This window comes from Coenobita brevimanus, chromosome 56 (assembly GCF_032717465.1).
Source record: "Coenobita brevimanus isolate Jiangsu-jjx chromosome 56, ASM3271746v2, whole genome shotgun sequence".
In the NCBI taxonomy this organism is placed as follows: Eukaryota; Metazoa; Arthropoda; class Malacostraca; order Decapoda; family Coenobitidae; genus Coenobita; species Coenobita brevimanus.
Genome location: NC_137009.1, coordinates 38,719,704 through 38,742,970, shown reverse-complemented (window position 1 = coordinate 38,742,970; position 23,267 = coordinate 38,719,704). Strand labels below are relative to the sequence as shown.

The following is a 23,267-nucleotide window of genomic DNA, read 5'->3' as shown; positions in this document are numbered from 1 at the left end:
GTGTCTATAAACTGTTACATGCAATGATCTACACAAAGCACTATCAAAAACATCCACTACCAGGCCCCGATGCTTTCCGGTTTACCCCAGTTGCTTCACGTCTTGCTTGTTGTAGACCATTGACAGTGAATCATCCCATCAATCCCCCATTAACCATTTCATCCATTACTCTCTTCCATATACACCTTTTTCTCAACCTCTTCACGTTATATTTTAAGGTGCTGGCTTCATTTGATTCTTTGCTTGAGAGACTTTATGAGCTAGAGAGGAGAGACATATCCTTAACTTCTTATATTAAACCCAATCACCTTTTTTTTTTAATATATAAAAGGAAGAAGGAACCAAAGGCCAGGAGCCCGCAAACCGTTCCTTCCGAGAAAAAAAACAAAAACAATACAAAAGAGAGCCAAATTCAAGATCCATTCATTTCGAGATGCCTGGACACATTGCGTTTGAAAGACTGGAGATCATAGGAAGCAGGAAATACAGACAGAAGGAGACAGTTCCAGAGTTGACCTGTTGCATAAATGAAGGACTGGGAGTAACGGTTAACTCTTGCATTAGAGAGTTAGACAGAAAAGGAATGAGAGTTTGCTGTTATTTAAAAAGGCGCCAAAATGCTCGCCTGCGTCAGCCTTGGTTACCTAATGGCGGCTCTCCACATTGTTCCATCTCTTGCAGAATAAAATAAGAATAATATAAATGGACATCCCCTGAAGGTAAATTATCCACCAACTTTGTGTCATATTCAGTAAAATGACACAATATTCTAGTTCATTCTTGTAACCTAGGATGAGATGGCGAGATGGAGTGGACAGGTATATGAGAGAAGGGGGTGTGAGTTGGGGTACGGCAGGGTAATGGCAGGGGACAGGGCAACATGGAGGCGATTTGTTTGTGGCCACCTCTTTCGGGATTAAGGTGTCTGGCTATAGATAGATAGAGATAGATTCCTGGCACCCTTAGACAATTTTTACAGTCTGGGAGGATGTCTAGTAGCAAAGGGACGACCATATTTAATTTCTTCAGTTCATAAAGTCTAAAATAATCTAGAAATAATAAGAATGAAATAAAAAAATACAGTACATCATAACAGTGAAGTGGTTACAGTAAAAGGGTTATGGATACAGACAAACTAACTGGATCGCATCACATGGTTTCAAGATGTAAAGTCTATCTATCTATCTATCTATAGCCCGACGCCCTAATCCAGCAAAGGGTGGCCGCAGACAAACGCCTCCAAGTCGCTCTGTCACCCACCATTTGATTACCCTTCCCCCAGCTCACTCCCCCCTCCCGCATATACCTCTCAACTCCATCCCTCCACCTCATCCTTGGTCTCCCCCTCCCTCTCCCTCCCTCCACTTCACCTACATCCACCCTCTTAGTCAGTCTTTCATTCTCCATTCTCTCCACATGTCCAAACCACCTCAGCGTATTTCTCCTAAATGTAAGAAGTAAAGGACTCATGTTAAATCAATGAAGGAATGGTGGCAAATGTGGTGGAGGATACAACACACTTAAGCTGGATCACAAGGCAGTGTTGACAGAGAAAGGGACATTAGCTTATCGCCTCTCTCTCTCTCTCTCTGTCTCTCTCTAACTGGATCACAATTCACGGCCATAAGACTGTGCAGAAGACTCGTTGTTCAGTCCTGTGTGTTGTGTTTCGCAGGGCAGGAATGGTGGGGGGTAAGGCACTCCCCGACTGGCACACACGGCCCTGTACCCTGCGTTGGCATCCGTGTACTTGAATGAGCTGTAGCACAGTTGGATGTACGGCTCAGGATTAACCACAGGCATACACAGTGACCTCATGCCTATGCTGAAGTGGCATGTGGCGGCCTTCAGCATATGCATAGTTTTCGGTACATTATCAACATCTGGTGTGGGGCAGCTTGGGTCCTCCTGCCAAGACCTAGCCAGATCCTTCAGGTCATGTGCTTTCCTTCCGCTGGGTGTGTACCAGTCAGTGGCCACCTCACCATCGTAGGAGCCAAGGAGACCCCAGGTATGGTTGAACGCCCAGCCAGAGACATTTAGCATCACTACATGTTTGTCCTTTAACATGTACAGGCCAAGAAGTGGGGACATCACCCTTGTATCATTTGGCGTTACCTGGATGATGAGGGGTGGCTCAATACGCTCACCACTCACAGGCTCCCCATTCAGTGTGACGGTGAAGTTAGGGCTGATGGTGACCTGGTTATGCCCTGCTTCAAACGTGACTTCTGGATATGAGGCGGGTTGCACCTCATCTGGGTGTGACATCAAGACGCGAGCAACACCTGGGATTGATGTCAGCAGGACCTTGCAGTGGGAGCGTGGAATCCTTAGCACAGCCCCATCAAAAGTCATCAAATTGGTCTCATCAACGACAATAGCAGAAGCATTGTATGGGGGAAGGAGGTGCTGTGGTTTCAAGTTATAGTAAGACCAGATGGTGTTCTTGATGGGTGTTGGGATATACGCGTCCTGCAGCCACAAATAATTATCCGCCCACACAACAGGGTACGGCGGAATGATCTCTTGGAACAGCTGGCCCAGGGAGTACATGGGCTTGTGGATGGGGATGTGGAAGGTGAGGTAATTCTGGTCACTCCGCACTGACACCAGGCTGGCCTCTTCTAGGAGCTTAATGATGGAGTCCCGCAGTAAAATTGTCCACAGTTCGCCCTGAAAAACAACAACAAATACTACTACTACTACTCTTGCCACTACTACTTACACTACTGTACTACTTCAATTATTATTATTAACATCATCATTATCATAATCCCAACCCTACTCTCCCACTCCTCCCCCTCAAAAAATGCACATAATCCAGAAACAAGGAAGAGATAGTATAAGAATATAACAGATTAAAGGCAAATATTGAAGCAGACACCATGAGATGCTAAGCCGTGGTGCTCATCTGACTAACTTCGACCTTTGAGCCTGTTGTGGGTTAGTCATACCACCTGCCAGCACCAAAATTTGAACCCTGGTGCTAATGGTCCAGCTCAGTAAAATGGATTACGCAGTTTACTCTCCAGTCAAAAGTTCAAAATCCTGACTCCACCTCACATGCAAAAACTGTCCACAATGTATATATTTTTTTTAGATGCGTTTCATAAATACTTTCGTGACAGAATCATTTCATCAGTTATCAAGAAGAGGTGCAATTTTTGTCATATACACCTCCAACCATACTCCACACTTCACTCATCCACTCCAATCCTTTCTTTATGCTTTCCCTTCCTCAGCTTCCATTCATTGCTTTGCCACACACCTATTTACCATATCCAGTCACACGTTTCTTGGCCTTCATCATACCTCCTGCCTTCAGACTCATTCATGTATATCAGGGGTTCCCAACCTTTATTTACCCATTACCCCATTTTCCACACCTCCCTTCACTCATTACCCCTCATTGCTTATGTTTCCACAATTGCATTTTAGCTGCTTAACATTTTGATGCCTAGATTTTAGTTTGAATGTAGGACTTAATTAAAGGTTAGGCTAAAACCAAGAGAGTTATTGCAAGGAGTAATTTATTTTTATTATTAACACTGATACCAAATAAACATGACTTTAAACATTCATCTCTGAATTTTAGTATAGGTCCGAAGTCTATCATAACTGGTATGATTTTTAATTTTTTTTTTTTTTTTTGTTACCTCCCCCATTACCCTTCACAAAAGACCAAATTACCCCACTTGGGGTAATTTACCCCAGGTTGGGAACCCCTGATGTATACCATTTTCACCTCCCCTTCACATCCATTCTCTGTCCTTCAACCCTCTGATTAACTGGATTATATTTGCAGGCTCACCCTCACGCAAAGACTTCTTACATACAAGGCTATATACAGTACTATAGTGTGTTTAACTTGACAGGAATTTATCACTCCTTTCAGCTTCATTTAAGGTCAGGTATAGTCAGACTGGTGGGTTGATCTGACTAGTAACTAAGGAGACTCAGTACTGTTTTGTAGCTAAGTCGAATTTTATGCAACTGCGACTACGATTCACGCTGTGAGAATGGCCCACCTCCCTCAGATGTAAACAAACTGACCATAATCACTACACACTACATACTAACATCTCCCACTCACCGATTCACACTACACACTAAGACCTCCCACTCACCGATTCATAGTAACGGATGATGCGCTGCGTGAACTGATATACGACGGGATAGTTCATCGCCTCCGTCATGAGCTTATACACGTCCTCAGCCAGGCTCCTCCTCACATTCCTCACCATCTCATCCAGGGCTTGGCTGAGGTCCGGGTAGGCACGAGTGAGGGGGTCCACGAAGTCTTGCTTGATGAGGCGGTACAGTGTGGTCCTCTCCAGGTCTTCCCTAATTCGCTGTACCACCTCAGGCTCCTCACCAAGCAGTACCCATCGCTCAGCATCAAGGACGACTGTGGTAATAGACAGACAACAGATAATACTACTACTGTTCTACTTCAATTATCATCATCATCATCATCAGAGACATGCCTATCTCTATGTCGATGTTTGCAGTATTTAAAATAAAGTTACTTACTGTCTATGATGAGCTTAACGAATCCATATAAGTTAAGGCCTTTGACGTGCTGACTGAGGGTGTCTGTGTAGCTTTCCTGAACTCGAGCGATGCCAGACCACACCCACTCAACAACCTGTCTGGTGGAGGTCACGAGTGGACAGTTGGAGAAGCGAGACACCATATCCCACACCGGATACACCATGTCATTCATCACCTCCTGCAAAAGTATCTATCATCATCATCATCATCATCATCATCACTATTATTCTTATCATCACATCATCATCATTATCATCATCATCATCACTATTATTCTTATCATCACCTTCATTTTTGCTGCTGGTAATCTTTTTCTTCATCATCATCATCACTACTCATCATCACCTTCATTTTTGCTGTTGGTCATCATCTTCTTCACCATCATCATCAAAATCATCATCATCATCACTACTCTCCTATCATCACTTTTGCCGTTGGTAATCTTTTTCTTCATCATCATCATCATCATCAATACTCCTCTTATCATTATCATTCTGGCTATTGGCTATCATCTTCATCATCAAAATCATCATCATCATCATTTTTTCCCCTCAAAAGATAAACTACAGCAGTTATGTTATGCCATATTTTTCACACTAAAGGGAGAATTATATCTACACATTGAAACTAGGGCAGCACTTAACCAGAACATACAGTATTTTACACTAACACTTTCTCTACTGTACTTTGGTTATGAATACTCTGACAGCTGTACGAGTGAAGACAAAAGCACAATCAGGGACTCTTAAAACACAAGCTCAGTCATCCTAGCACATTACCTGGCAGATCTCTCGCGCCTCCTCCTTGACCTGCATTACTACTGTCACTAGTTCTGGATCAGGGAAGGTAAAGTTTTGTTCTCTGGCTTCCTGTTGTAGTTCCTGGTACACGTCCTCAACCTTGTCCTTAACCAAATCCCACATATACTCGGCCTTCTCACTCAAAGACTCCTGTAAATGTATATATATGAGATGGATGGATAGAGAGGTATATGAGACAGGGAGGGTGTAAGTTGGGGGTAGGGCAGCGACATGGCGGGGGACAGGGTGACATGGAGGCGATTTGTTTGTGGCCACCCCTTGCGGGATTAAGGCGTCTGGCAATAGACAGATAGAGGGATGGAGAGGTATATGAGAGAGGGGAGGTGTAAGGTGGAGGTAGGGCAGCGAAATGGCGGGGGACAGGGGGACATGGAGACTATAGATAGATAGATAGACAGAGTAAAAAGGGTATACCAGACATCTCCTCTAAGCTGAATGGTGCTGTCTAGTGGTAGCAAGAATTAGACAAAAAAGATATACTGGTACCACAAATGTTGATACGAGTGGTACTGGTTAGCATTTTTGCAGGTGGTAGCAAGAATAAGACAAAAAGGCGCACTGGTACCACAAAAAGATGAAGATAAATATTTCTGTAGGTGGTGGCAGTCCATACCTTGATCTCCTGGTACTTCTCTTCCTGGTAGGCAGCTTCGACAGTGACAATTGTAGGTGATGCCAGTTGGACCCCAGCCAGTGCGATGGGCCGAGCATCCTCCCACGCTTCCTTCTCAGACAAACTCACTTCCAGGCGACTTGGGTGCTTCAGGCCGAGTTGGGAAATGTAGCTCTTCCTCCCTTCAGTATTCTTGGTCACCAGCTTCATGAACGTGGGTTGGCAGAGGTCAGACTGGACACCAAAATCGCCATAAAGAAAAGTGCTGAGCTTGGCATCCATGTGGTGACCAAGGCAGTGGGGCATGACCTGTAGAGAGACCAAATTAGAGACCAAATCAGAGGGACCACATTAGAGACCAAATTAGAGAGACCAAATTAGAGGGACCAAATTAGAAGGACCAAATTAGAGAGACCAAATTAGAGGGACCAAATTAGAGAGACCAAATTAGAGAGACCAAATTAGAGGGACCAAATTAGAGGATAATACAAATTTGCTATACTCTTTTCACTTTAATCCTCTCAGTTTGATAACCATTTTTATTTTTCCTACCATATGATTTTGTTTAGATTACAGAGTGAGTGTATGTGAGTGAGAGGGAGGGGGAGACTGAGGATAAGAGAGGTTTATGAGAGAGAGAGGGGGGTGAGGGAGGGGAAGACCGAGGATGAGAGAGGTATATTAGAAAGGGGGGTGTAAGTTGGGGGGAGGGCAGCGAAATGGCAGGGGGAGACCAAGGATGAGAGAGGTATACGAGAGAGGGTGGGGTGTAAGTTGTGAGGAGGGCAGCGAAACTGCAAGGGACAGCGTGACATGGAGGCGAATTGTTTGTGGCCACCCCTTACGGGATTAAGGCGTCTGGCTAGAGATAGATGGAGATAGACACAGATTTCTTGTAGTTATAGAGCTAATGAGACTATAATTATCTAACCACCTCAAGCTTAATTAGTCTCAATCTGAACATAATTATCTGAAGGTAATGGGAATATGATGAAAAAATATGTAAGACTGAAAGGGTTAACTTGACCTATTTATATAACACTGGTTTTGAAATTCTGGGGCAAGATAGAGGTGATTATATGTAAATAGTGGTTAATTGGCAACGGTGATGGTGATGATGATGATGATGATGACGATGAATGATAATGATGATGATGGTGGTGGTGATGATGATGACAATGACGATGATAATGATAATCATGATGATGGTGGTGGTGGTGATGATGATGATTATGATGATGATGATGATGATGATGATGATGATGACAACGACGACGATGATGATGATAATGATGATGATAGTGGTGGTGATGATGATGATGACAATGATGATGACGACGACAGTGATGATAATGGTGGTGATGACGACGACGACTATGATGACAATGATGATAATAATGATGACGACAACGACGAAATGATGATGAATTAACCTGAGAGCGAAGGACTCCAGAGAACTCCACCACAGTAATCTCCTCCACATCCACACGCGCGGCCACCACAGCATCCTGGGCTGTGGTGAGGTCATACTTGGCGACCATTGAGAGGCTGGACAGTGAGGTGAGGGACGTGTGGAGGGTGAGATCAACGGCCTTCGTGTGGGGGGTCCAGGCTGTGGTTATGACTATGTGTGGATTCGTCGGCAGTACCTGAAATAATAATAATAATGATAAGGATAATAATAATAATAATGATAGTAGATGTAATAATAATAATAATAATAATAATAATAATAACAACAACAATAATAACAAATAATATAGAAAAAAAATATCTTACCCTGGACTGCAAATCCATCTCGACTCTGACAGTGTTGTTGGCGATGAGGGAGGAACGTATATCACCGGTGACTTTATCCGCTGTGTCCGGGAAAACGTCGATCTGGAGACACCCTTCATGAGTCTCTCCACCGCCTGAGAATTCCACGTAACCCGCGATGTCCTTGGTTAAGCTTGGGTGCCTCACGTGACCCTCATACTTGGATCCAAAATAGCCGTGGGAGGACTTTGCTGCCACCTCGTACTTGGCTTCGCCCTCGTCTCGGTTGGGGTAGACCTCGAGGGAGAACTCCGAGGGTGAGTACTTGGCCAGGCCCTCCAGAGTGCGTGAGGGGGACTGGAGTGTGAGTGAGTGGGTGCCGGGGTCAAGGCGATGGTACCGTGAACGAAGGACAGTTCTGCGGGTGCTATAGAACTTCATGGTATTATCCCCTTCCTCTGCCTCATCCCCTCCTGCCTTATACTCCCCTCCTGCCTCTCTTCCTTCCTCATACTCGCCTCCAGCCTGATCCTCCCCTTCTTCCTCCCTTCCTGACTCATATTTTCCTCTTGCCTCAAACTCCCCTCCTCCCTCACTTCTTTCCTTTTCCTCTCCTCCTTCTTCTCTTCCTGCCTTTTCCTCTCCTCCTGCCTCGTACTCCCCTCCCTCCTGCCCTTCTGCCTCATCCTTCCATATAGGCTTCCTCAGCAACGCATGTAAATAATCACGAACAGCCTTCATGTCAACGGACGTATCAAGGACTTTTACACCCCCCTCAGGGAATGTCTCCAGCTGCCAGTCAAACATGGTGGCTGGCTCGTGGATAACTGTCAGTAGCTTTGTCTTGTAGCAGTTCTCTTGGTTGGCCACTTGGAGTTCTGTCACAACGGGTTTGGTCATGTAGATGGCACGTACTGAGGCCTGACGGGACAACACAGTGCATTAATGAAGTGCAATATAAACAAAATAAATAGGTAAATACATATAAACAATACAGAAACATACAGATATCAGTCATTATTAAAGTACCACAGAAACCCAAAAAAATACATACACACTTTGCATACACATAGTATTCATTATTAAAGTGCCATAAAGACAAAATAAGTAAATACACAATGTATACACACTGATACTCAACCTCTAACACCCTCAATTTTACCTTCAGGTCAATAATTCGTTGCTGGGGAGAGTTTTGGTGTGTGGCCTGGACGTCAATGGATTCCTCGTTTCCATCAGGACACAGGTGGCTCAGCATGGAGTCCACCTTGAAGCCATAGGGATAATTGGACTTCTCCCAGTTGACTCTACTCCTGAATCGGTGCTGACTGCCTTCTGGGTCTTTATACATAACGTGAGAGTCCACCATTATCAGTCTGTGCCGATGTTGTGTGTTCATCTGTTAGGGAAGCATCAAAGAGATGGATTTAAAAAGGGACAACTAGGAAGAAAGATTGCTGGTTCCTAGAAAGCAGTGATAAGAAACAGGGAAGTGAGCATGGTAGTGAAAAAGTTACTACATGATAGTATTGTGATACCAACTCTAATGGAAGCTTTGACCTTGTTGGAGGGACAGAAGTCAGGAGTGAGAGCAGTGGAAATGAGTTATTTGAGAGGAGCCTGTGGAGTCACATGGAGAGACAGACTGACAAATAAGGAAGTGAAGGATCGTTGTGGTGTAGTTGTGGATGTGATAGGAAGCGTTAGGAGAAACACACTGAGGCGGTTTGACCATAAGGCCAGACGCCTTAATCCCGTAAGGGGTGGCCACAAACAAATCGCCTCCATGTCGCCCTGTCCCCCGCCATTTCACTGCCCTGCTCCCAGCTCACACACCCCTCTCTCATATACTCCTCCACTCCATCTCTCCATCTCCTCCTTGGCCTCCCCCTTCCTCTCCCCCCCTCCACCTCACTCACATACACTCTCCTCGTTAGTCTCTCACTGTCCATCCTCTCCATATGGCCAAACCACCTCAGTGTGTTTCTCCTAACGCTTCCTATCGCATCCTCATCCGCACCACAACGCTCCTTCAAAATTTATGGACACAGTACCTGGGCGTCTAGGGAGTGTGTCTCGTGGGCTGGCGTGATCACCTCGAGCTGGAGTGAGTTTTGGCTTTCTGCTTCCACGAATGGGTTGGCGAAATCCGTGTTGAGTCTGAAGTTGTATGGTTGGGAGAGCCATGTCAGAGTGCCCCTGGGGAGGTATTAAAGTCATTATTGCAATGAGGAGACTAGTTTTTCTTTAATATAGTCTACTGTTGCTACTACAACTACTGCTACTAATACAGCTACTGCTACTACTACTGGTACAACTACTGCTGCTACTACTACTACTAGGTATCTTCAAATGTCACTCACTTCATGGCTAAACATTAAATATTAACATCCAATCCAATATCATTACGTACAAGATAAAGAGACCCAAGATTAAGATGAGGTGGAGGGATGAGGTGGAGAGGTAAGGTGTATGAGAGGGAGTATTAGTTGGAGAAAGGACAGTGTGATGGCACGGGACATGGTGAAATGGAGGTGATTCGTCTGTGGCCACCCCTCTGGGAATAAGGCGTTTAACTAGAGACGGACATAGACAGATAGATAGATAAACAGATGGATAGAGTCATTTACCTGAAGCCGAAGTGTGTAACGACGAGGGGATGGACAAAATAATGTCCCTCTAGGTTAACTTTCTGACTGGGGTCCCTGTCCTCATCCCAGGCCACCTCCGCTCTTACCACCCCGTGTCCCACATCCACAGCCGTATCAATTTTAATCCCGTGTGATGATTGGCTGCCAGGGAACACCACACTCCTCATGATAAACCGATAATCCCTCTGCGACGCTAAGATATCAACCTTATTCTCAATCAGTCCAGGCAGCAGGATCTTTATCGCGATTGTCGAGTAGTCCAAGCCCTTACGATGAGCCGAGAGTCTGTACTCGGCATGCGCGATATCCTGATTCTCCTTGGATACCCCAACGTACACCATCTCCTCATGATCAGAGAACTCGAAGCCGAACGGTATCTTGTACGGATCAAACTTGAAGAAGGTTATGGCCAGGGCGGAGTGGAATTTGAGGGCCCTGCGGGAGACCTCAACTGACACGGGACCCTGGATGTGGACGAGGCTCACGTCATCTTGAATTAGTCCAAGTTTCACGATGTAGTCATTCTCTCCAGTGTCCGCCACCTTCATCTCAAACTTGATGCTGTCCCCGAGCTGTGGTATGTCGATCTGCCAAAGCACAGCATGATTAATATTGTATCATACCGTATCATAGTTCATTTGAAAGCTGGAAAATCCTCCTACACTTTTGAGCATATGAGAAAAAATGAAGGCTTAGATTAATGTATACTGACTCTATGGACAACCAGTACCATCCAAGAATGCGGCTTAGTGGAAACTATTACTACTACTACTACTACCATTGTTGCTACTGCTACTACTACTACCATCCCTGCTGCTGCTATTACTACTGCTGCTATTAGTACTACTACCACCACAACCACTACAACTACTACTACTATTACTCGTCCTCCTCCTCCTTCTCCTCCTGCTGAATCACCCTTACCTCCAATTTCGCTGCGATGGAGGGCTCAGACTGGACATAGGCGGCCATGATACTAAAAAGTTTCAGGTTTTCCGTAGGGCAAAGCATCTCCATGTCCAGGTTGAAGTTGTGGCCTTGCTTCCGTGCGTTTTTCATAATCTTAAATCTGACGGTCCCCAGCTGAACTGTTGTGGGAAAAGGGAGTCATTATTATTATTATTATTATTATTATTATTACTATTATCATCACTGGCTCTACTTTCTCTCTAAGGCATATACAGGCCAAACCTACAGTGTTAAAGGCATATACAGGCCAAACGTACAATGTTAAAGGCATATACAGGCCAAAAATACAGTGTTAAAGGCATATACAGGCCAAAAATACAGTGTTAAAGGCATATATAGGCCAAAAATACAGTGTTAAAGGCATATACAGGCCAAAAATACAGTGTTAAAGGCATATACAGGCCAAAAATACAGTGTTAAAGGCATATATAGGCCAAACCTACAATGTTAAAGGCATATACAGGCCAGACCTACAGTGTTAAAGGCATATACAGGCCAAACGTACAATGTTAAAGGCATATACAGGCCAGACCTACAGTGTTAAAGGCATATACAGGCCAAACGTACAATGTTAAAGGCATATACAGGCCAAACCTACAATGTTAAAGGCATATACAGTGCAGGAAAGGCATATACAGGCCAAACCTACAGTGTTAAAGGCATATACAGGCCAAACCTACAGTGTCAAAGGCACATACAGGGCAGACCTACAATTAACAGCCGTCCTGATGCTGAAGTTGTGCCTGAGTGATCCTTCTATGGCGGTGGACCCCTCAATGGCGACTGGTATCTGGTCCCCTCGCGTCACTTTGAGGCTGGAGGAGTACTCGACGCTCTCCCTGGACGACGAGGCTTTGCTGATGATGCTCTCCACTGCCCAGCCCATCACGCCAAAGTGGAAGTCCAGCTCGCAGAGGTTGGAGGGAACGGGTATGTTGTGGTAGAATATTGTGTCAACTTTCACTGCAAAAATAGAGTCAAAATTATCAAAACATTAATCAAATTCTGGGATCTACATTAAAGGAAGATTGTGTCAACCTTCCTTGCAAAAATGGTGCAAAAAAAAACATTAATTAAATTCTGAGATCCTATAGATATATTGTGGCAGAATATTGTATCAACCTTCACTCCAAAAATAGGGTCAAAATTATCAAAATATTAATCAAATTCTGAGATCCTACAACGCCCATCTCAACAGTTACTTCAAGAAACAAGGGATGAGGCTATGGCACACCTAATATCTGACTTGGCTCATATCTCTGACTGGGGTAAAAATAATATGGTTGTCTTTAATGCTTCTAAGACTCAGTTCTTACACCTATCAACCCGACAAAATCTTCCACAGGTATACCCACTAATGTTTAATAATATTCAGATTAATCCTGCATCATCCTTGAACATGCTTGGGGTTTCATTTACTCGGGACTTATCTTGGAAAGATCATATTACATCTCTTGTAAAATCTGCTTCCAAGAGATTGGGTGTGCTAAGCCGACTCCGCTCTTTCTTCACCCCTGCACAATTGTTGACTCTATACAGGGGTTTTATCCGCCCCTGTGTGGAGTACAACTCTCATGTGTGGGGAGGCTCCCCACATACAGCTCTTCTCAATAGGGTGGAGTCAAAGGCTTTTCGTCTCATTAACTCTCCTCCTCTTACTGACTCCCTTCAACCTCTGTCTCTTCGCCGCACTGTTGCATCTTTATCTCTTTTCTATCGCTACTTTAATGGTCACTGCTCCTCTGAACTGTCTGCTTGCATTCCTCCACCTCTACGACGGGCGCGTAGCACCCGTCTGGCAGCAAACTCTCATCCCTTTTCTGTCCAACTCTCTAATGCAAGAGTTAACCGTTACTCCCAGTCTTTCATTCATGCAACAGGTCAGCTCTGGAACTGTCTCCCTCTGTCTGTATTTCCTCCTGCCTATGATCTCCAGTCTTTCAAACGCAGTGTGTCCAGGCATCTCAAAATGATCGGATCTTGAATTTGGCTCTCTATTGTATTTTGTTTTTCTCTTGGAGGGAACTGTTACTGCGGGCTCATGGCCTTTGGTTCCTTCTTCCTCGCATAAAAAAAAAAAAAAAAAAAAAAAAAAAAAAGGGAGAGATTGTGTCAACCTTCACTGTAAATATAGTGTCAGAATTATAAAAAAATCAATTTCAATTTCCCATAGACGTGTGATAGAATACTGTGTTAACCTTCACTGCAAAAATGGCGTCAGAATCAAACTCCTCGATCCTAAAGAGAGATACAGTTGCCATGACCAGCTAAGCATCTTTATAATAACCCTGAGAATCCAGGAGGTTTCCAGTGGCGAGTAAAACTGTCAAACTGTCAAAGTAAAACTGACCAGTACTCCCCCAAGGCTTAACGGTACATATCAAACCCTTTCAATGGATATCCCACACTCTGTCCACTACAACAAGTCCTAAACTGCAGTCTCTCCATCTTGAATGCTGAACTATAACGAATTATTAAAAGTAGAATACCGGTATGCTGTTAGTCAGCAGGAAATGCTATGGAGAGGATGTAAAGTCACAGTATTGTCCTATTCCGCCAATGGTCTGTGAAAAATATGCTGCAAAAGGATACAAATCTGTCTAGTTAAGGTGAAAGAATTATGGTACAGTAATGCTTGGGATCAACTAACCAAACACATCATTGCAGCTGTACTCTATTCACTTTAACTTGGCCTAAAATTGCCATCCCCCCATCTTGAACGTTGAGTTATAACAACAGATTAGCACTGGAATATGATGCTAGCTAGTCATGAAGAAGTGCTACAGAAAGGATGAAGAGCCACAGTATTGCCTTTTTTTCTGCCACTGAGTGTATGAAATAAGCGGCCTAAAGATGAATATTTGGGCCGAGACAGAGTGAATGACCTAGAACGAAGTTAACAATGGCTTGGCTAGTGACAGATGCATTAGTGGTGGGAAAAGGTCGGTCTCTGTTTACACTAGAATTCTAAATGAGTGGTGTACTTATCTACTGAAAAATTTCAAGGTGATGTTGCTGCCCTAAAATGAATAAAAAAAAGCCAAGACTTACATTATCAAATCAAGTTCCATTTCAAGATTTTACTGTCATATAGGATACAAAACAAACTCAGACTTACATATAAAATCAAGTTCCACGTATCTCCTGATGGCATTGTCAGTTTTAAACATTATATCCCATGAGATTTCAGGACGAGGGAAGCTCTTGGATAACTTCGCCTGTATGACTCGTGACTGTGTGGGATAGTTCCTGCTTGGACTGCTGTACACTTCGAGGTCATACTCCACGCCGCTGGATGAACGGTGAATCTGGAGGTCAACCTTTACCCCATAGAAGAGCTGAGTGTCTTGGGAGGAGTAGCGTACGAAGGCCTCAAAAACTTTCTGGGTGTGTTTGTTTATGAAGTCCACCCACACCATGCCATGCACACCTTCTGTCTTAATTTCAGCAGACAGTATGTGAGAACCTTGTATTACTGTGTGTGTTAAATATAGCTCTGACTTTTTCAACACATCAATGCCAGGAGATTCCACGTCAATCTTAAATACCTGACTCCCTTCCTTACTCTTTGTGGTGATATTAAATTTATAACTTCCTAAAGACGGATTAACTTTGTTCAGGTGCAGCCTTACTACAGCGGGTGATGCTACCAGGGGCAGACCGATACTATGAATGACATCAGGTACGTTGACATCATAACACAAGTTGAGGCCTATGACAGACTGAGGAGCGGTGAAGCAGGACCTGGCTGGGTGGCGGATGTCCCTCAAGGATGGTGGGATGATCCTGGTGTCGGGTTGGCCTCGCATGTTCCTCATAAGATAAGTTTCACTCTCAATGCTGACCAGTTCCATCTCATCAGGAATGTCCAGCTCCACCTGTGTCTCACTGGCACTAACAACAGTGACCTTCATTGTAGCACCAGTGGCGCTTGACACCACCGTCCTGGTCTTCAGGCCTGTCCTGGCCAAGTATGCATCATATCCAATAAAGCCATCCATTTCTACTGTGATGCTCGGAGAAATGTCTAACACATTCTCATCTTGTGGATCATCAGAGAAAAGGGAGATGAGATTTCCCTTCATCTTCAGTGCCGCCACAGTTGTTGTATTCAGCTGCAGCCTCAATGGTGTGCCCTGGATGGTGGGGAAGGAGTAATCCAGGTTGAGCTGTGCAGTGCGGGCCGTGTCCACGTCAATATGATGAGGGTCTGGCAGCAGCTGACGTAGCTTCTCCACAAGGGTCTTAATTATTTTCATGCTGTCAAAATTTCTTGGGTCTCCAGTCAAAGATGCAAAGCTGATTTCTTGGCCCAGGATGCGAGCAAAGGCATCCAATTGAGCTTCACTGAAACTTTCTCCATAAACGCTGCTGATGAAGCTGGAAATGACTGAGTAATCCAGCGATCTTCTCTGTCTAAAGTTCTCCAACTCCCTATGAATTTTTCTCCAGTTCTTCTGAATGAAAGCAACTGCATCCTGGAATATCTGCTGATAGCTTGACGTGGCGAAGTATCCAGCCGGTCCAAACGCCTCCACAATGATGGTGTCGAGCCCCTGGACGCGGGCACCCAGTTCAGCAATGTTGAAGGAGATGCCATCCAAGGCTGCGGTGAGGTTGAGGTGGAGGGAGCGAGGGATGAAGGAGCCGGGAGCATAAATGAGGTTGGACTCCAGACCGACGCCCACACCAAGAGACGGCAGCCAGTAGGACAGGTCAATGTTGCGGCTGTACTTCCTCAGGTCAGCCTCAAAGTCCCTCGGCACCTTGATGTTGGTGAGGTTGTAACGCAGCCGCTGCTTCTCAGGGGCGTCAGACTGTTGCAGGTTTAGTAGGTGACTCAGGATGAACCCACGAACTGCAACACAAAACAACACTTGATAAACCCTTAGGTTCCTATGGCTCCCTTTTGGTTGTAACGCAGGTGTTGCTACTCAGGGGTGCCAGACTGTTTTAGATTTAACAGGTGACTGAAGCTGAACCCATGAACAGCAGCAGAAAGCAATAATCAATTACCGGTAATGCAGATGAAGCAAAGATCACTGACAGTATTTCATGTGTATGACTCTGGGAACAGTCCTAACTTCTGTTCCCTGCGGTTCAGCAGTCCTAATACAAGACACACACCTTCACATGTCACCACTTCAGCACTAATACCCACCATCCATTGTGATTACATACTAGGGTTACCTAATTCAATAATGGGATTCGCAGCATTGTTTTTATGACATGTCGGTGGGTCTTGTGGCAGGTATGTCAAGCCTTTTTTTTTTTTAACAAAGATCAAGTAATCCAAGTGTTTCCTGTCCCAGCCAAGGATTAAGTCTGTGTCCTTTTAGATGGCAGATCACTTCTCTCATAACCTTAAGGCACATGGACTTGTTTTTTTTATTATTTCCTTTGTTTTTCCTTCCTTCATTCATTGTCTCTAAAAAAAAAAATAAAATCACTCTCCTTCCATAAGACTGATGCAAGACAAAAGACCATCACTGACTCATTTACTCAGAGGACGTAAGTTATACTGTATTCTCGCCATCAACAGACACTTTCATTCAACCCAGAGGAGACATTTCACAGTTTAGGGGGCAAGATACAGCCTTCATTAATTCTGCCACTCCCAGGGGTCCTCTAAAATTAATTAAAACCGAGGAAAACCAAAAATCATCATCTCACTTCCATTTTTCACCTGCATGTGGAGCCAGGCAGGGTTACAAAGTAAGGAAAATGGGGAAAAAATATGACTAGGAATTCTAATCGACAGGCATATTCGATGAAGTGGGTCACATATTCATTCACTCACCACTCAAGCCCTCAGAATCCTGACACAATAAATTACAAAAAGATGCTGTTATATTGAAGAGACTAAAGTTGCTTCAAGATCACTGACTTTGTGTGTTGGGCTGTTCAGAGAGGCCTGATACTATTCTCTGTAGGTCTTCTTCCCCTGCACAACGCACCGCTGCAAGGTACGCTGCTATTCGAACTTCAGTGTCTTTGGCGGGATCCACAGCGAGGTTGATGAGACGCCATGTGGTCTGGAGAGAACAAGGTAATGCGTCTTGAAGTCCAGGGAGCTTAACTACATTCCACAGCTTTATCTTTATGCCTTTCAAATTTCAGTGGGGAAGAAAGCTTAACTAAATTCAACAGCTTTATGCCTTTAAATTTCAGTGGGGAAGAAGCTTAACTAAATTCAAAAGCCTTATGTTTAAACTTTTAAATTTCAGTGGGGAAGAAGCTTAACTAAATTCAACAGCTTTATGCCTTTAAATCTCAGTGGGGAAGAAAGCTTAACTAAATTCAACAGCTTTATGCCTTTAAATCTCAGTGGGGAAGAAGCTTAACTAAATTCAAAAGCTTTATGTTTGTACCTTTATATTCAGTGGGGAAGAAGCTTAACTAATTTCAAAAGCTTTATGTTTATACCTTTAAATTTCAGTGGGGAAGAAAGCTTAACTAAATTCAACAGCTTTATACCTTTAAATTTCAGTGCAGAAGAAGCTTAACTAAATTCAACAGCTTTATATTTTCTTCCTTAAATTTCAGTAGGGAAATGAAGCCTCCAATTTTTTAACAGATATCCGTGGACTGGCCGTGGTTCAACAGGTGCTGGAGAGGAAAATATTCATGTATTGGCCTTGATGTGACTGGGCACTGAAGCATTTTAATTATACAAACGTCCCTTAGTCCTCTCCTTATCTCCCAAAAGGAGGATGGTGGACTGAGGAAGAAGGGCTACTTTGTCCTGCAGTCCACTGGGTTCACGTTCAGATTGGCTTAGTGTGGCAACTACTACTACTACTACTACTACTGCTGCTGCTACTGCTATTACTACTACTACTATCAGCCAAACCGTCCAGTCAGCAATGATATATAGAGGACTGATGTTCTGTCACTTTCCTATGCATTAAAGTTCAGAGTAAAAAAAACTGGCGTCGTACCTTCTTCATTAAAGAGTAAGGCTTAAACACACGACCCTAATTTCCAGTGACTGACATGCAAAAGATGAGAGAACTACTAACCTCATGTCGACACTGGGCGAGTCTGAAGGCCTGTGCAGCGGCTACTCGAATATTTATGTTGGGTGTGTCAGTCTCTATGCAGGTGAGGACAGAGTTGGCCACATCTCGGGTGATAACGCCTGTGTTGCCCAGAGCCTTCAGGTTGGTGAGGACAGAATCTGGGTTTTCTGGAGAGGAGCACTGGATCCCTCTGCTTAAAGTCTGGGCTACGTTTCTCACTGGGGCTTCATCATAGCACTGGGGATTATTGTGGCAGTATGTACGAACCACAGAGGCTGCCACTAGTTTGGTTGTAGCTGGGGGCTGATCACTCTCAAACAATGGCTGTAGAGCGCTGATGGCCTCGATGCAAGGTTGGGGTAGGAGGTAGAGTGCAGCTGTGTAGAGTGCAACACGACTCTCTGTTGCCCGGCCACTCACCATCTCATCAACCATAATCCTGACATCAGCACAGTCTTGCACGAAGGCGATGGCATCAAGGAAGAGGCTCTCCAACTTGGGGCTATCCGGGCAGATCTCTCCGGACCGAATTTTGTCCAGAATCTGTGGGAGGACTTGATTTGGCACAAGACGCATGAGGTGCACTGCTCGAGCCATGAGGGAAGCTGCCTCCTTATCCACCCCATCATTTGTACGACGACATAAATATTCAAGCGTCTCTTCAAGGTGCGATACAAACGTCTCATTCTTCCTGGGTTCCTGATAATCATAAAGGAGGGACCTGCTCACTACGGTAACTGACGAGAGGGTTGAAATGGCATCTGGTTGGCTGCTACTCATAGACAGGTACCTCAGTGTGGAATTCTGTGTAGCTGTGATGAACTTGTACGCACCCATCATTGGCTTGATCACATTCTTGTCCTGGCACTTGACGGAGGTGATGATCCCGTCGTTAATCTCCTGTGTGCACCTGGACCATGACTCCTGGACTGGTAGAGGCGTTTTGAGCCAGGGAATGTTTGCGCGTGAGGGTGTGTAGTAGCGGTGTTGGCAGTAGCGGTGGTTCTTCTCCTTGGTCACCACGACTTGGCTACCATCATCCTCCACCTGGTACAGAGTTCGACACTGCCCCACCACATCTGTCTGCCAGGGAAGGGAATTAAGGTCTTATTTCACGTCTTGTTTCTCACCAGTTTGCTACAACTATTGGGAAGTAATTAGCTGGCACTTGGCTTAACTCCTACTTCACATAAACTTTTGCAGTAACATGGTCAGCCTCAATATTCGGGTTCCTTGAGAGAAAGTACTTTTTTTTTTAATGCTAGGAAGAAGGAACTAAAGGCCAGGAGCCCGCAAACTGTTCCTTCCAAGAAAAAAAACAAAAGCAATACAAGAGAGAGCCAGATTCAAGATCCGATCATTTCGTGATGCCTGGACACACTGCGTTTGAAAGACTGGAGATCATAGGAAGAAGGAAATACAGACAGAGGGAGACAGTGCCAGATCTAATGTGATATGGTTGCTTCAATCATGCAAGTAAATAAATAAATAAATAAATAAAAAACTTAAACTCTTTTAATACAATGATTATCTTTTATGCTGTACATTATTCCAGTTGCTACCTCAGGATTGAATTCAATGTACGAAAGACTTATCCTGCTTACAGTGTTGATCAGGGCAACATATAAGCCATACTAATTCAAGAAGTCTCCCCTTATCTAAATAAATCTATCTACCCATATCATAGAGTAGGGGTCAGCAAAATCAATCCTATAATATATACTCTTTCCTTTTATTTCACATTTTCTTGGTCTTCCTGCCTTCATTCCACCACAATCTTCTTTCCTCAACATTCTTCCCTTCCATCTCATTCTCATCCTGTTCTTGGCCATCCTCTCCTTACCCTCACAACCCAGCTCATTCTCGGTATCCATCACAAATTTCCCTTCGCCATTTTCAGTCTTCTCCCTTCCACCTCATTCTCAGCTTTCCTCACATTATTTTTCCCTCAATTTCTCACCACCTTGATTTTGACCTTCCTCTCTCTCTCTCTCTCTCTCCACTCTACCATCCCACCTTACTCTCAGCCTTCCTCACATTATTCTTCCCTATTTCTCGTCAGTTATTCTTGGTCTTCCTCCCTTCCTTCCACCACAATCTGTTTTCCTCACAATACTCTTCCCTTCCCCCTCATTCTCAGCCTTCCTCACACCATTCTTCCCTGTTTCTCATCCTGCTTTCGTCCTCCCTCTTCTCACAACCCACCTCCGTGATGTTCAGCGGGGCATCCATGGCAGTCAGTGATGGTAGGGAGTTCTGTAAGCCTGACGCGATGCCCTTCTTGATGTTAATGGCCCAGGCTTCATCATCAGGGTGGCTACACACACGCTGCACCCGCCCATCACTCACCGCCACCACCAGAGGGTACTGTTGTAGGAACTTTACATCGCTCTCATCTGGAAGCAAGTAGCGCGTTAGTTGATAGGGTTTATCGATACACACTCACTGGCTACACACACACACACACACACACACACACACACACACACACACGCACACACACACACACACACACACACACACACACACACACACACACACACACACACTGACGAATTATGTGCTTCATCAGTACAAACTAGCTGATGACATGAGTACATTATCAACACAGTCTCATGTTCATTCACTTTAAATAGTCAGAGATATTCCTCCTCTCGTTGCCTACCTTCCATAGCTCAGTGGCAGAAAAAGACAATACTACAGCTCAACATTCCTTCCATACAACTTCCTCGTGACTAGTACAATATTCTGTGCTTACTCCTTCCCAAAGAACAGGTAGTATCTTTCCTGTACATACTTCTCTGCTGTGTACTTCCTAATGGTTCATGTACAACCTTCCACTTGTACAGTTAGCACACTTGTAATGTTCGTGGTTGTACCCCATGCTAACCTTGTCTCTCACTGGGGAACTTTAGAGTAATGGCCACATCACAGGGCGTCATCCACGTCAAATCCACCTGCTTAGCCCACAGCGTCTGCGTCACCCCGCCCTCCACGCCGTTCACCTCCACAGTCGAGTTGCCAGAGTAGGAGTAGGAGTAGGTCTGGCCAGGGATGTAAGAGAGTTTGGCTGCAGCGATGGGGCACTCCGTGGAACAAAGGGGACTGTTGGTGCCTCCCCATGATGCTGAAACAAGGTATGGACCTGTAAGCCACAAACCCTTACACATACAAAGACAGTAGTGTTGGTAAGAGTAGTAACAGTAGTAATAGATCACCCCAGTCTGTAGTAGTAATAGTAGTAGCAGATCAGACCCAGTCTGTAGTAGTAATAGTAGAAGTAGATCAACCCCAGCTGTCTGGATGAGCAAACCCATCAACATCAGGCAACCGGTCGCCCCTGCAGGCATGTCCTTCACCTACTCAACATGGGCACCATATTTGGCTCCACATCACCCAGCTGTTATATATATGACTTGGAGTAAGAGAAAGGTATTTTTGGATTCTCTCTCTCCCTCTCTCTCTCTCTCAGGCCATTTACTCCAATCAAAAGCTAATTCCTTCACACGCCATACCTGCAGCGACAGAAGCGATGATGCACAGAATCACCCCAACTGTACTCAATACCATGTTGTGCTTTACTGTTAGGCTGCCTTATCTTACCTGCCTTATATTCCCTCCCCCCTTACCCCCTCCTCATCCCCTCCCCATCACCCCCTCCCCCACCCAACCCCCAATCCGTATAAAAAGACTAGTTTCCTCCCTATTCATACCTGTAGCTCATTACCCCCCTTCCTCATCCCCTCCCTACCATCCGCTCCCAACCCCTCAACCTCTCCCTACCGCCCCCTCCCAACCCCTCATCCCCTCCCTACCACCCCCTTCCAACCCCACATCCCCTCCCTTTTCCGACAGCGTGTGTAGGGAGAGGGAGGGGGAGGCTAAGGATGGATGGAGGTATATGAGAGAGGGAGGTGTGAACTGAAAGCAAGGCAATGAAATGACAAGGGGACAGGGCGACATGGAGGCGATTTGTTTGTGGCCACCCCTTACGGGATCATCATCATCATTGTCATCCGGACCTCCTTTCTCACTTTAGGGCAGGGTGAGGAGTAGCGACGTCCAGACAGCCCAAATTTACTCAATCCAACGGGCCACGCTTCCAGTCCCTCACATTACGCAATCAGATTTCTTATAACCTACGACCTTTGACTCCTACTTACTTTCCCGCCAAAACTGCTGAATGGAAAAAATATTATCACGCGTCAGGGATAAACTCTGTGAACTCTGTCTATCTATAACCAGACGCCTTAACTTCGTAAGGGGTGGCCACAAACAAGTCGCCTCCATGTCGCCCTGTCCCCTGCCCTTTCGCAACCATATCCTCGACTTACACTCCTTTCTCTCATATACCTCTCAACTCCATCCTTCCATATCATCCTCAGTCTCCCCCTCCCTCTCCACCTCACTCACATACACTCTTCTAGTTAGTCTCTCCATCCTCTCCACATGGCCAAACCACCTCAGTGTATTTCTCCTTTACGATTTCTATCACATCCACATCCAGAACACATCCTCGGTCTGCCCCTCCCTCTCTCTCATCCACCTCACTTACATACACTCTCCTAGTTAGTCTCTCACTATCCACACTCTCCACATGGCCAAAACCACCTCAGTGTATTTCTCCTAACGCGTTCTATCACATCCACATCTACACCACAACGCTCCTCATCCTCATTTGTCAGTCTGTCTCTCCATGTATACCGCATCGCCAATTTTCCGTCGAGTGGTTCTTATTCCGCTTCTGGGTGACGGAGAGGGACGCCTTCACGCGGTGGCAGTGATATAACCAGTCGGCGACGCTGCCCTGCTATACAAACGTCTCGCCACTCCCTCCCTATCCCCCAAAAGCAGGATGGTGGACCGCAGGAGGAAT

General features: G+C 45.0%; 1 pseudogene; it reads right to left on the bottom strand.

Annotated features, from left to right (window-relative positions):
• Nucleotides 1-1,608: 1,608 nt before the first annotated feature.
• On the bottom strand, nucleotides 1,609-21,961 carry LOC145401727 (vitellogenin-like; annotated as a pseudogene).
• Nucleotides 21,962-23,267: the final 1,306 nt, after the last annotated feature.